This window comes from Sorghum bicolor, chromosome 6, assembly GCF_000003195.3.
Source record: "Sorghum bicolor cultivar BTx623 chromosome 6, Sorghum_bicolor_NCBIv3, whole genome shotgun sequence".
NCBI lineage: Eukaryota > Viridiplantae > Streptophyta > Magnoliopsida > Poales > Poaceae > Sorghum > Sorghum bicolor.
In genome coordinates this window covers 55,060,043-55,073,554 of record NC_012875.2, presented here as the reverse complement: position 1 = coordinate 55,073,554, position 13,512 = coordinate 55,060,043, and the positions used below count along the sequence as shown (strand labels likewise).

At 49.4% G+C, this 13,512-nt stretch overlaps 1 non-coding gene across 1 annotated transcript; it reads right to left on the bottom strand.

Moving 5' to 3' along the window:
* Nucleotides 3,066-3,152, bottom strand: TRNAM-CAU. The gene is given in 2 exon segments: nt 3,066-3,101; nt 3,115-3,152. It is a non-coding gene; the product is annotated as a tRNA-Met (tRNA).

Here is a 13,512-nt window from a genome sequence, read left to right as displayed (position 1 = left end):
GCAGCGTGGTGGTCCCTGATTCCATGTTGTTTTCGAGGAAGGAGAGAAAGATCTGTTGCGAGTTTAGGTCTTGTTTAGTTCGTAAAAAATTGTCTCATAAATTAAATATAAACTATATAATTAATTATTTTTATTTATATTTAACGTTTTATTTAGATTCGATGCAATAGAACGAAAAAAAATAACTAAACAAGGACTTACTGTCGTACGGTGTTTGATACTGGGACACATACTCCGTTCAATCGTCGGTCGATCAGTGCAGGGATCCGGTTGCCTGTCTGTTTTAAAAACCGCCCGGCGGCTCGCATCGGATTCTGGATATGATCGCGAGGCTTTCCCAGGTCGGTGTGTCGTCTTGCTCCTCGGGTTTTTCCTGGAAACTCGTGCCGCTCAACGAACGGGCCCGGCCGGTCCATCACATGAATGGCCATCGACGATTTCCGGCCAGTAATCACCGCGCCTGCGACGCGCGGTTCCTGAAATGCCAAGGACAACAGCATGATTTTCGTAGTACGAGCAAATTCAACCTCGGAAGTTGGCGTTGGTGTGGGACTGTACTCGGTCCAGGCTAACACCTCGGTCCTTTAAAACACACGCTTCTCTATACATACTCTGCGAAACGGCGAAATAGAGTTTTTTAACCTTCTAGTCCTAGGCAAGACAAAAGAATACTACTCCTACTAAGGCCTTGTTTAGTTGGCAAAATTTTTGGATTTTTAGTGTTATAGTACTTTCGTTTGTTTGTGACAAATATTATCCAATCATAGAATAATTATGGTCAAAAGATTCATCTCGCGGTTTACAGACAAACTGTGTAATTAGTTTTTGTTTTCGTCTAAATTTAATACTCCATGCATGTGCCGCAAGATTTGATGTGACGAGGAATCTTGAAATTTTTTGAACTAAACAAGGCCTAATCTTTTTATAATCCACGCAGGTTTCGCATGTCTATCCCTGAAAAAACATCATTCCATATTTCTTTCTGAAATGTGACACCATTCCCCATTACATATAAGCAGGTCACAACAAAAGTAGGTCTAGCGATTTTCTATTAGAATGTGAACAAAATTTATGTAATATATTTTTCATGATGAATGTAGTAGCATCAACCTTATCAAACTACAAATGGGACTGGAGTGTGTCGCAATTTTCCTGTTTCCCTCTCGTCTCTTAAAACCAACCTGGATTACTGCCAACTCTAAGCATAGGCAAAGCACTTGGTGTTAGTTTTAACCTGTTTTACCTCCAAACAATGCATTCTTGTGGTTCTGGGCATCACAAGTTTCCAAAAACATTATTATGAAAAGATTTTTTTTCTTGTAAAAAAAAATATATTCAAGGAACCAGATTTTTTTGCCATAAAATACGAGGCCTAAGGTCCTGCTAGGTAAAGCTCTCAGAGTTGATTCTCTATTGAATCCAGCAGGGGCTTTGCCATACAGATTTTCATAGCGAAGTTTATGCTAAAGAATAAAATAGAATAACTTCTTTCAAAGAATCAGCTTTCACAAAGAATCAGAATTAGATGAAACTCTACCAAACATGGGCTAAAGATGCAGTGATCAACTGATCATGATGTTGAGACTTGGGAGAACACTCGCCTTGGGCACCTAAAGGATGAGGCATCAATGTAGTCCTTTTCTATGAGGAAAGAGGAACGCAAACATTCCTCTCGGTCTCATAAAGCTTACAGTATGGTTCATGGGCTTAAACTTATAACACGAGAATTCTAGGGATGCAACGATGTAAATAAATTTTTCTCTTTATATATATGCACTATATCATGTCAGTTTATTTATATAAAAGCCTTATTATAAAATTTTTAATGAGACTGATCCAAGGACACCACCAACAATATAGTAGTCAATTGGCTAGCTTATATGAACTAAAAAAACAAAAATACAGTAACTTAACATCCTAGTACGTATAGAACATAAAAATATCATAGAAAGTGTATGAGCTTAGCTCTTTACGGTCGAGCTAGTTAATAAAATATTTTATGAGTTGGCTCTTTTAACACTGTCAGAGATGCCCTAATGCATAATAGATGGAGTAGCTGAAATGTACTACACCTACACGGTAGGAAGAACAGCCAAAGCCATAAAAAGCAGTTTCAAAACGTATATAGAGCGGACATCAATCTCCATGCAATTTTTTTTCCCTCCAGCTCATAACCACAACCCTGATCTGGCACTGCCCTCTGGTTGTTGCTCTCCGCCTCGACCCGCAGGCACAGAAAAATGGCACGCAGATAGAAGGATGTAGGAGTCGTCGAGCACTAAATAACAGTAACCACTGGCAGGTGGAACCGTTGAAGTACAGTGAATCAGTGATGAGAGATGGTAAAACACCTCTCCCTCTCTCGCCTGACGCCGAAACTCCACCAAGAAACCCGGTCGACGTCGTCCGTCCACAGCCCACTCCGTTCCAGCTGTGGTTCTGCAGGTTCCTGCTGCATCGGCATGGGCTAGCTCTAGTAGCTGGGACGACGACGTGATGCGCACCACGCCACCGAACGCGCGCCGGGACGAACGCAGCAGCCATATAGGCCGTGCTTCTGTTGGATGGTCTCCGTCGTCCGTCGGGCCGGCGTAGTCGCCCATGTGGGCGCCGGCGGTCGGCGCGCGCAGCACGCACGGTCGATGCTCCCCTAGTCAGCCACGATTTGACTTCGGACACGACGACGCCCGTGCATTGCAAATCCCATACTGTAGGCAAATGCATACGACTATATATATATATATATATATATAATAACGGTATAAGTTTTGATCCCTGCAGATAGATAAGAGAATGTTTGTGCAGTTTATACGCTAATAAAGTATCGTGCGACTCCAACTGGGCATGTGCAAAAGCATCTCGGTTCGGACCATGTGCTTATGATGAGTTCTCTTGTTCCATGTCGCAAATATAAAAAAGGATAAAGAAAAGGCCGGGTGGTGCTGGGCCGGCTGCGTGCAGGAGGCCGCGAATTCGGTAGGAAAAGGCAGCATGCTCGACAGCTCGAGGCGAAATAGGCCCATCCACAGAATTGGCGGAAAAATAATGAGGAAGGGGAAAAAAATTGGGGTGAGAGAGGCTCGAACTCTCGACCTCAGGATAACTCAATTTAGCTATGAGACCTACGCGCTAGCCAACTGCGCCACCACCCCGCTGTGCTCGTGTTGAGAGTTTTATCTTAGTCAATACCTACGTAGACGACGGTCTGCACTTCTGCAGCGGCGACGACGACGGTCATTGGGCTGGTCCGGGACGTTCACGTGCATACACTCACCGCGTTCGCGCCACGCACACACAGGAGGCAGGACATCTCCATCGTCAGCTCCGGGCACGCCAGACGCGGAGAAGAGGAGGAGCGGGAGCCCGACCACCGATGGCGTGTCAGGCCCAGGCGCAGCAGCCCTGTGCGAATACGTCGTGGGCAACATCCTCGCCCGCGTCCTGGCGCGCACCGGCGGCGGATTTGTAGAGCGTCGTCACACTTGGTTGTTCAGAGTCATCGGACCGTACCTCGCGCTTTGGTCACAGGCCGACGCTCGAGGCACCGAGCAGTGTCTCGTTGGCGGGCTAAGCAAGACAGGGACCGGTGCCGGGAATGCTCGACGTACATAATGAAGGCCCTGAAGAAGCCCGTCGCTACGCTGAGCAAGATAGGAGGAAAGGCCAGGAAGCGACGCTCAACACCGTGTGCTTCATGGATTTCTTGGTCCGCAGGATGGAGATGAAGATGACATATTCAGATGATCCAGATTTCACTTTTGAGAATGTACTGTTTGATGATTAAGCTAAGGTTTTTTTAATTAATACACTGGAAACATGTCCGTGCGTTTGAACAGGTACATTTTTTTTTTTTTGAATAACAGGTTTCCTCAGCTTTATAGCCATAATAAGTTTTACAGTCCACAGTGCTCTTAAAGGTCCAGACAAACAGACAGCCATTAGGCAAAAAAAAGCAATAATTCAGGCTAGAAACAGCCACCAAAACCCCAGCTCAGACCTGAAACTAAACCTATTACATTGTGAGAGGTACAATTTATTTCTAGTGCTCATGCCAATAACAATGAGCTACCTGTTTTTGTTGGACTTAATTGGGTTTATCCCAATCTTCAACAAACAAATTTCAACGCTCAACAAAAATTAATCCTTATGTTTTGTGTGCACTAGCTTGTTGTGAGTTAAAAGAAGATAAAAGACCATTCATATGCCTGCAAGTATGCCGTGACAAAATATGACAGCAGTGGTAATATGGAGACGAAGGTTTTCTAGCTTCAAACTCAAGGTGGAAGAGTATAAGGTTAGTCTCAATAGAAGTTTTATGGTCTAGTTTTCAAAACACTTATATTTTGAAAACAATATAGAATAGTTTCATCTCCATAAAACTACCTCTACTTGCATAAAACTTTCATCATCTTTCTCTTCATCAATATAGTATCACGTCAGCATATAATTTTATGTGCATGAAACTTCAATGAAACCTCCATTGAGACTGGCCTAAGAGTACATGATGATGGGCTGAGGGAGAGAGCGAGATTGATTAAGGTCTAAAATGAGCATTATGAGGTACAATTATGTTAAAACCATGGTGATTAAAGTGCAACACATAAACAATCCACCAAGACGTTTACATAATAATAGTTTATAGAAAAAGGAAGGATTTTTATAAAAAAAATGCACAACCATATCCCTTTAAGGTGTGTTTGGCAACTACTCACTCTATTCTAAATTAAATTATAAGACGTTTCGTTTTTTTTCTAGATTTATAGCATTTGCTATGTACTTAGATATACACTATCTCTAGATACATAGTAAAAGTAATGCTTATAGTCAAAATGTCTTATAATTTAAAACGAAGGGATTACATCAAAAGAGACACGAGAAATTATAGTGGGATTTGGAGTGAGTTGTTGTGAGAATTTGACTTTTAGTCGTAATCCCTTATTTGGTTTGTGAAGGGAAATAAGAGAGGGAGTTACAGGTGTGGGGGTTTTGAGTGTGAAATTATATGACAAGTCATGATGAACTATTAGGATATATCTATCTTTCATTAAGAGCACAACTATATTCACCCAATTACCACCCCTTTTCATGGAATTGATTAGTGGGAGTTGTAACCCTCTAGCTCCCATTCACCTTCCTACATAAACTCCTGCTCCCACAAAACTAATAAAAGATGCTGGTGCATTGGTGCATCTTGAAAAAGTTTATTTTTTTTATCACAAAAGGTAAATCTTTCCAATAACGAAGACAGTTTTTTTTTTATTTGAGATAAAATGACGAAGACAGTTGGTATCTGGTACTATACGCTACGAACGCGCGAGTTCCGGTATCTGGTAATAATACAGCAACGAACGCGCGAGCCGGATACGGTACGATACGATACGATGGGGAAGAGGGCAGGCGAGCGGGAGACCGAGGAGCAAGAGAAGGCGGCGGCGGCGGCCACGCCAGACGCGAAGAAGAGGAGGAGCGGGAGCCCGGCCAACGATGGCGCGTCACCCGGCGCAGGCCTGTGCGACGATGTCGTGGGCAACATCCTCGCCCGCGTCCCGGCGCGCACCGCGGTGGCGTCGATGACGCTCTCGAGGCGGCACCGCCGGCTGATCCGCAGCCCCGAGTTCCGGCGCCTCCACTGCCGGCTCGCCCCGCCGCTGCCTCGCCCGCACATCGCGTACCTCGTGACAGCGCAAGTAAGTAGGAGGCGCGCGCTGGACGAGCCCGACGATCGCGAGGTGCCCGCCAGCGTGTTCCAGGGCTTCCACGTCGCCGGCGCCGGGTTCAACGGCAACGTCGTCGCCCCGATGCGTTCGCTCACGGGACGGAGGTACCTCGGCATGGAATACGTCAACACATGCAACGGCGTCGTGCTCCTTGCCGCCGCCGCCGGTGACAAGTACTCTGCCCGGTGCAGGTGCATCCTCTGGAACCCGGCCGTCGCCGACGACGCCGTGGAGGCGGTATCCGTCCCCGTCCCAGATGCAGCTGCTGCTTCAAGGGACAGGGACGTGGTAAAAGATTACCGCGCGCTCGGCTTGGGTTACGGCCATAGGAGTAAAACCTACAAGCTTATACTCCTGTGCCGCCGCCGCAAGAAGACACCAGGAAATCGTGTCAATGCTGGTGAATATTCGCTGATTACCTACGCGCTCGCTGACCTTGGGAAGCAGCCGGCAGAGACAGAGCTACCGGCTGTGCAGGACGAAGAGATGATCAGCCAGCAATCGCTCTACATCGACGGCAAAATTTACCTCCTCCTCAGGCACAGCAAGACAAACCCAGCAGCCATCCTTGCTTTCGACGTCGATGATGAGACGCTCACTTCCATCGACTTGCCGGCGGTCACGCGCAATCCACATGGGCACATGGACATGATGTCCGGGCTCATGGAGTTGTCCGGCGGTCCATGCGTGCTGACGAACTATGGTGGTGGTGGTGGCTGTGCTCTCTGGCTGCTCTCTGTAGATCACCAGTGGCACCGAAGGTGTCACATCGGCGACCTTTGCTTTTCGGAGAACCGCATCTATCCTGGCTCAGTCATGGGCGTTTGGGACTGTGGTGGCGTGCTGTTCCTATACTACAAGGACTGCATGGGCGATCGCGACAGGCTCTTTCTGTATGATGATACCACCACCGGCAAGATGTTCAGGGCAAAGTTGCGAAGCGTCGTGACCCCAGAATGTTTTTCAGGGTCATCGGAATCAAATTACGCATTTTGCTGGGGTTACAGGCCGACGCTTGAGGCACCAAGCAGTGTCGTTGGCAAGCTCCAGCAAGACGAGGACCGGTGCCGGGAAAGCTCGACGTACATGATGAAGGCCCTGAAGCCCGTCGCTGAGCAGGATAGGAGGAAAGGCCAGGAAGCGGCGCTCAACACCGTGTGCTTCATGGATTTCTTGGTCCGCATCATGCAGAAGCTACCCAAGGACATGCAGCAAGTGCTGGAGATGAAGATGATGGATTCAGATGATCCAGATTTCACTTTTGAGAATGTATTGTTTCGAGGGAATATATAGTTGGTGCTAATTCACCACGCTAGTCTACTTATTTAATTTCTTTGATTATTTGAACGGTCCGTGAACTTGTCTTGAAGGATCACATTCACATTCTGGTACTTGAACCATTAAAATCTATTTTTGTGTCCTCAATGCAAACTTGTCTTGGATATCATTCATGTTCAGAAATAAAAAAAAATACATCTTGGGTGTCACCTAGGTCTCCAATTTGTCATATGATGTTATCCAAATCTGTGTTCTCCTCACATGCCATGGTAGATCCCATGTGGCTTAGCTCTTGGCCCGCAAGTGGGGTGCACGACTCCAACACCCACACACACCGGCATATGGCACTCCATATCTGTGTTCTTGCTCCTTCGGGACTGAGCAGGTCAACAACGCGAGTGTCCCCATTGAGTTGTTGCGAGAGATCGCTATGTCAAACTGTCATTGATTATCCCTGTACAACAGTACAAGCCAGTGAAGAGCAGGCATAGTGGAAAGAACTTGCTAATGGTGACGAAGCAAGACGCCAGTGAAAGGTGCTTAGTTGTGTGAGATATGTTTGGTGGTGGTCGGTCATCCCGACCCTGCGCTCCGCTCGTATCTATAAATGAAGGTCAGGGTCAACCCGAACCTCTTTTGCTGATATGCCAACCATCCACGGTGCTCCGATGTTCGAACCGTCCAGACAACACAGGAAGCACAGTATTAGCAAAGCATTCAGCAACGTGGAAGTTCCTCACTGCCACGTCGTGGCTTCTCATCATCTACTTCCATCTCGCCGTGTCCCGCAGCCCGCCGTTCATCAACGCACCAAACGAGTCCCTCGCCAAGGTCGAGTCAAACAGTGGCGAGGACGAGCAATGTTTCCTGCTCCTGTAGGAGGAACGCCTCAGCAAGGTGAAGGCCCTGCACGCTGGCACGGCAACGCGCTCCCGGCGGCATGGGGCGAGCAGTGACGTCGCGACGATGTCGACTACCGCCAGGGGCGGTACGTGTACATCCATGACCTCCCGCCATGGTTCAATGTAATAGGCATCCTGGATCGACATGTGAATGAACCTCAAGAACGGCGGTCGCGGCTGGCCAATGGATAACACGAACGCCATGTTCGCCGACTAGACATGGTACGAAATAGATCACTTCAGCCTCGACGTCATCTTCCATGGGAGGATGAGGCAGTGCGACTGCCTCACGGCCAACCCCCCTCCCGTGTCGCAGACGAGAGCTACTATAACATCCCAGATTTTTTACGAAAACCAAAAATACGAGCTTTTTAAAAATTTTCCTCTAATCGTGTGAAGCATATAGTTTTTAGGTCTAACTCGATCCTAACTCGCTAACAAATCGTGGCATACATATATATTTGTTTGTAGACGAGTGCCTTTGTTCGTGAGTCGATTTGGAGTTGAGTCTTAATTAGGGTTTGGAGTGCACAAATCCGTAGCAAAGTCCTCTCGAATCTCTATCGTATTCCTTCGAGTCCGATTCCATATCTATATATTTGAATCTCCCTCAAATTCCCTTGCTCATAAATGGAGGATTTCCTTTTTCATTTCTCTTGGGCCGAATCTCCCTCCATTTCTTCTCGCGGCCCAGCTGGCCTGCTCCCTACCCCCTCCTTGCCTTGGCCCAACAGGCGCCGCCGCCAGCCCAGCTCGCAAGTGCACCGCCTAGCCCATCCGGCGCGCGGCCCAGCCCACCAGGCGCGCCCTCACCTGAACCCTAGGGAGCAGCTGCTCCTTAGGCGCCGCCGCCACCGCTCCGGGGTGGACAGAGGCGCGCCCACGCCCCCTGCACCCGTGCCTCTGCGCGCACCTGCCCCTCTCCCCTCGACGCGCGCCCCGCGATTCACGCCACGCGGCCCGCCCACGGCACGGACGCCGAGGATGGTCGCCCTACCCCGAAGCCCTAGCGCCCGCGCTATAAGAGCCCGAGCCGCCGCTCTCCTCTTCTTCCCCGCAACGCCGCCGCCCTCCCCTTTCTCCTCTGCTCCCAAGCAGCACCGCCGCGCTGCGAACTCGACCTCCACCTCCGGCGCCACGACGAACCACCACGACACGGCAGCGACGACGTCAACCGGCCGAACCCCGGCGACCGTGGCCGCGACCTCGCCCCCACGCCCCTTCCCCTGCGCCCGAGCCTCGCCACGGCCACTCTGCGCGAGCACGCGGCTGCTTGGAGCATCCGCGATCCAGCGGCCGCAAGTCACCTCCCTCTGCTCCTTCTCCCTCCGCCCAGCGCCACTGCGTCACCTCGCCGACGAGCTCGCCGCGGACGTCACAGAGCACGATCACACCGAAGCCACCCACGACCGCGCCATGGCCTCGTCCCGAAGCTGTGCTGCCGTGGCACCGTCTCCGCCACCGGTTCGCTCTGCGCTCGCGACGTCGACATCGCCTGCAACCGCGACGCCACGGACCAAGCCCGTGGCGAGCCCGTCGCAGCCGCGCCTCGTCCTCGGCCACGCCGACCGCTCCGCCCCCAGAGCTCGCGACGCCGCCCGGAGCTCCCCATCGACCACCGCGCCCTCGCCGAGCCCGTGGCGCCGTCAGCACCGGTGAGCCTCGCCAAGACCGAAGATTTCCCCTTCTTGCGTTCACCTTGCTGAGACCGGCCTTCGTGCCGCAATTCATCCACTGTGCAGGGAAACAGTGGCCTCGTTGTGTTTTGCCGAAGATGCGACGCCTTCCCGATGCCTGCTGCACATCCCGGCCAACAGCAGGCTTGCAGCTGGTCTACGCCTTCCTCGTGGTCAGCAAGGTTGAACCTTGAACCTAGCCGACATCGTCTCCGACGTCGGCAAAACCCTTGTCCTTTCTCGTATCATTGTATGAACTTGTTACATGATTTAACCATATCCATGCCTGTGCCGTGCCTTCGCGCCGGTCTAATTATTTATTTATCTATCTCTATCTCTTTTGGTCGCTATGGAAATGTGCTACTCCGGGTTGTTATAGTGCCTTTGTGTTATTAATGATCGAGGCGTGATTCCTTGTGTATTTGTCGTGTCTGTGGACCATGCCGTCGAGCCGGTTGAGAGAGTGATGTGTTTGGACGTTGCGATCGCGAGTTCGTCTCGCCATGGCCGTAATGCCAAGCATGTCCCTTCTCTCGTGTTGTCGTTGACCGTGTGTTATTTGTCATTGGACCGTGTGTTATTTGTCATTGGACCGTGATCGCGATGTCGAGAGTAACGCATTCCTCGTGTTTAGTTGACTTCGTTGAACTACGGTTGTTGGCTCCTATCCCCGTCCCTAGGGTTTGATCATTGCGGACTCGATATTCATAACGACGCGGGTCTTACCCGCACCTTCGAGTCCTCTGTGATCTAGTCTAGTGGGATACATATTAGGAGCAACCTTGTGGAACAGTCGGAAGCCAACTCGTTAGGTGGAGCTCATGGCCGCGAGTCGCCTCGCCATGGTCATCGGGCTTTACCTTGCTTCTCGCATGTTTATCTTATCCGTCTCATATGCCTATGCCACCTAGACTCGGGCATTTCCCGTAGTTCCCGCAGTGACAACCACATTGCCTGGAACTATAGAAATGACCTTGTGCCGATTCAGAAGCACCTAGGTCGCGAAGTGATATGAGTTGGTGTAGTTCGTGGGGTCGTGTTTATTTCTCCAACTGACGTTTGTTCCATGGCAAGTTGGTTGAAAGAGTGTGATTCGTTCTTCTTCTCTCTTGTTCTCAATCCCCGTCGATCCAGTAAGATGTGGATTGAGCCCCTTTTGCTTGTTCGATGTTTTGTTTCCAGTTCTGCGATTCCCGCTGTTGCTTTGGCGAGCGGATCAATGGAAAGTGAAGCCCGTGTCTTTTCTTGCCTTTTTGGTTCCTCGTGTTTAAATTCTTGTATGTTTGTACCTATTCAACCGTAGCATTTCTTTGGTTCTCGCGGTGACAACCGCACTGCTAAGAACCCTAGGGATGTCTTGGTGCATTTAGTGCACCTTGGTTGTGGTACCCTACAAGTAGTTTGAGCACTCGTGTTCTTGTGTGTCACTCTTTCTGATTCCCCGTCTCTTACCATGGCAAGTGGATTGGAAGGAGTAGACCACTCCCCTTTTCTTCTCTCTTTGTTCCACCCTCTCTTGGCTCTCGCCAACTACAATGGCGTATGGATTGAGAGAGACCGGAACTTCTCGTGCTCATAGTCTTTTCGATCCCTGTCGATCTCTATGACACTCGGATCGGAAGACCGTAAGCCGTGCTGTTTACTTAGAATAAGTTAGGGTCTACGCCCTTGTTATTAAAGCCGTACAGGTCGGCATGATCGACCCGGGAAGTACCGGCTAGGCAAAAACTCAAGCTTGTACTTAGTGAACAACCATTCCTGTTCTTTTAGCCCAGGGATCGGACATCCACCGAGAGGGCTAAGTTGTTTTTCTTTCGGTGCTCTTTTAGTGTAGTTGTTCTTCAGTGTTTTGTCGTCTCTTTTCGCAGTCTTTCTAAGTCTAGTGGTATGATTGTTTCGCCGTATTTGTCGCTTTTGAGGTAGTTGCTTCCGGGTTAGCGTTGATCGGATCAGGACCCGTTGAAGGAAGGACATGCAGATAGGAGAAAGACCTTGGATGAGTACAACTACAAGTGAACTGAGGATCTTGGAAATGTCACTCGACAGGTGCCACGTCCCACCCAACCTCGTAGAATCCTATTAGACATGCAATAATGTAGATGCTAGTGCTTTACTTTTATGCAAATAAATTGAGATAGGTTGCATGGTAGAAACGCTTGTGAGCCATTGCCTTGTTGCAACCTATAACCCTCGCACACCCGCTGTTAGGTTAGACGCTTGCATACTACTTGCTACTGCTTCTACTACGCATTATATCTGTGATGTGATGCATTGTGGAGGATTGGATGTGAGTGGATAAGGCACGTGGTGCCGATAACTGGATAAGAAATGGATAATGGACTTGGGGAGATCTTGGCATGTGTCTTGGGTGTGTGGTGAGGGTCGAGTCGACCGAGCAGGATCTACGACGAGTCCTGGGGACAACTCTTGCCGGAGGACGCTACCTGGGCGTTCTCCACGAGAGGTACCTGTGGCGGGTACATGTGACAGGGACAGGTCCCGGAGTGGAGTGTCTTCGTGGGACGAAGCACCGGGATAGGAGGTGCTGTTTAGCACGGGGTAGCCGGGTGTCCCGTCGAGAGGGGCATCGGCTGGCCCCTCGTGAAGATGTCCTGTTCGGTTACCCTATGGACTGAGATGTTCTGAGAACCGGTTCGTAGGAAGCCTTACACGCCACTCGCCTTATTATGGTGCGGGACGGATGTACGACCAGCTAGTGCGGTGCCACTACTACTAGGTTGATAGCGGATAGTGTAGGGAGGTACGGGCATGAGGACCCACACCCTCCTAAGACAGCGTAGTGACCTTTGGGGGCCCGGTACTACGCCTCACAGTCTCAGCATGCCGGTGGTACTCCGGTATGGCCCCAGTCCTGAGTGGTAGGGTGGCATCGTATTTAGTTGGAAGGCAGCCCGGTATCAGCCTAGACGAGCCGGTTCGTCGATGATGGTGATCTTGTGGTTAGTGTAAACCTCTGCATAGTTTGGTTGATCGATCGATACATATGCCGTTTTCTCGGCTATGGACCTTTCCTATGTTCCGCTTCGCTTGACTAGTGAGAGGAGTCCTTTCTACCTTCCCCTGGGTTGTGTTGGATCCGGCGTTGGCCGTTGAGGCAAGGCACGAGCGGGAGTCGTACTTGCCGCCTAGAGAGTGAGAGTGTGGTGAGATGTGTGTGATGGGATGGATGGACGGATGTGAGGATGAGATGGAATAAAACTTGATGAATTATTATTATAAAATTTTGATGAACTTACATAGGAAAAACTACAGCCATATATATAGGCCTCTTGATCTACCCTTTGCATTCCACTTACCACAAAGCTTACGCAAAAGCATAGGGTGGGAGCCAGTGGCCAGTACAAATCGTACTGAAAATTGTTTATCAGGTTGAACATGGTCTATGACTATAACTACGGAGAATAGAAGGATTAGGTGGTCTCGTTCCTGCGCTCAAGTTTGGTTCGGAGATGAAGGCTACGCCCGCTGATCAACTACGCCGACTCTGATGATTGCCCGTGAAGGAGGAGCCTTCACCGTTGACGCGCTACATCGACTCTGATAAAGACTCGCGTGTGTTTTCGCTAGAAAAATGATGTAATAGGCTTGTTGACCAAGAGTTGTAAAGTAAATGTGTTGTAATCTTGTTTTTCACGATGTATGACTATGATAACAGCTGATATATGATAATGTGATGGATCAATTTCCGAACTATCACATTATAATTCGAATCTGTGGATTTTTCCCTTTGTGGAAAAATCTAGGTCGTTTCAGTTGGTATCAGAGCCATACTTGACCCTAGGACGAGACCATTAGTACCAAACACTAGTTTAGTAGCCAAACATTCTATCTTTTGTAGAGTTATAGGTGCTAACACTTGTTTTCCCCCTCCGCCTTGAATTCTGCTGCTAACTGACTTCCTATTTCATAAAGTTGACC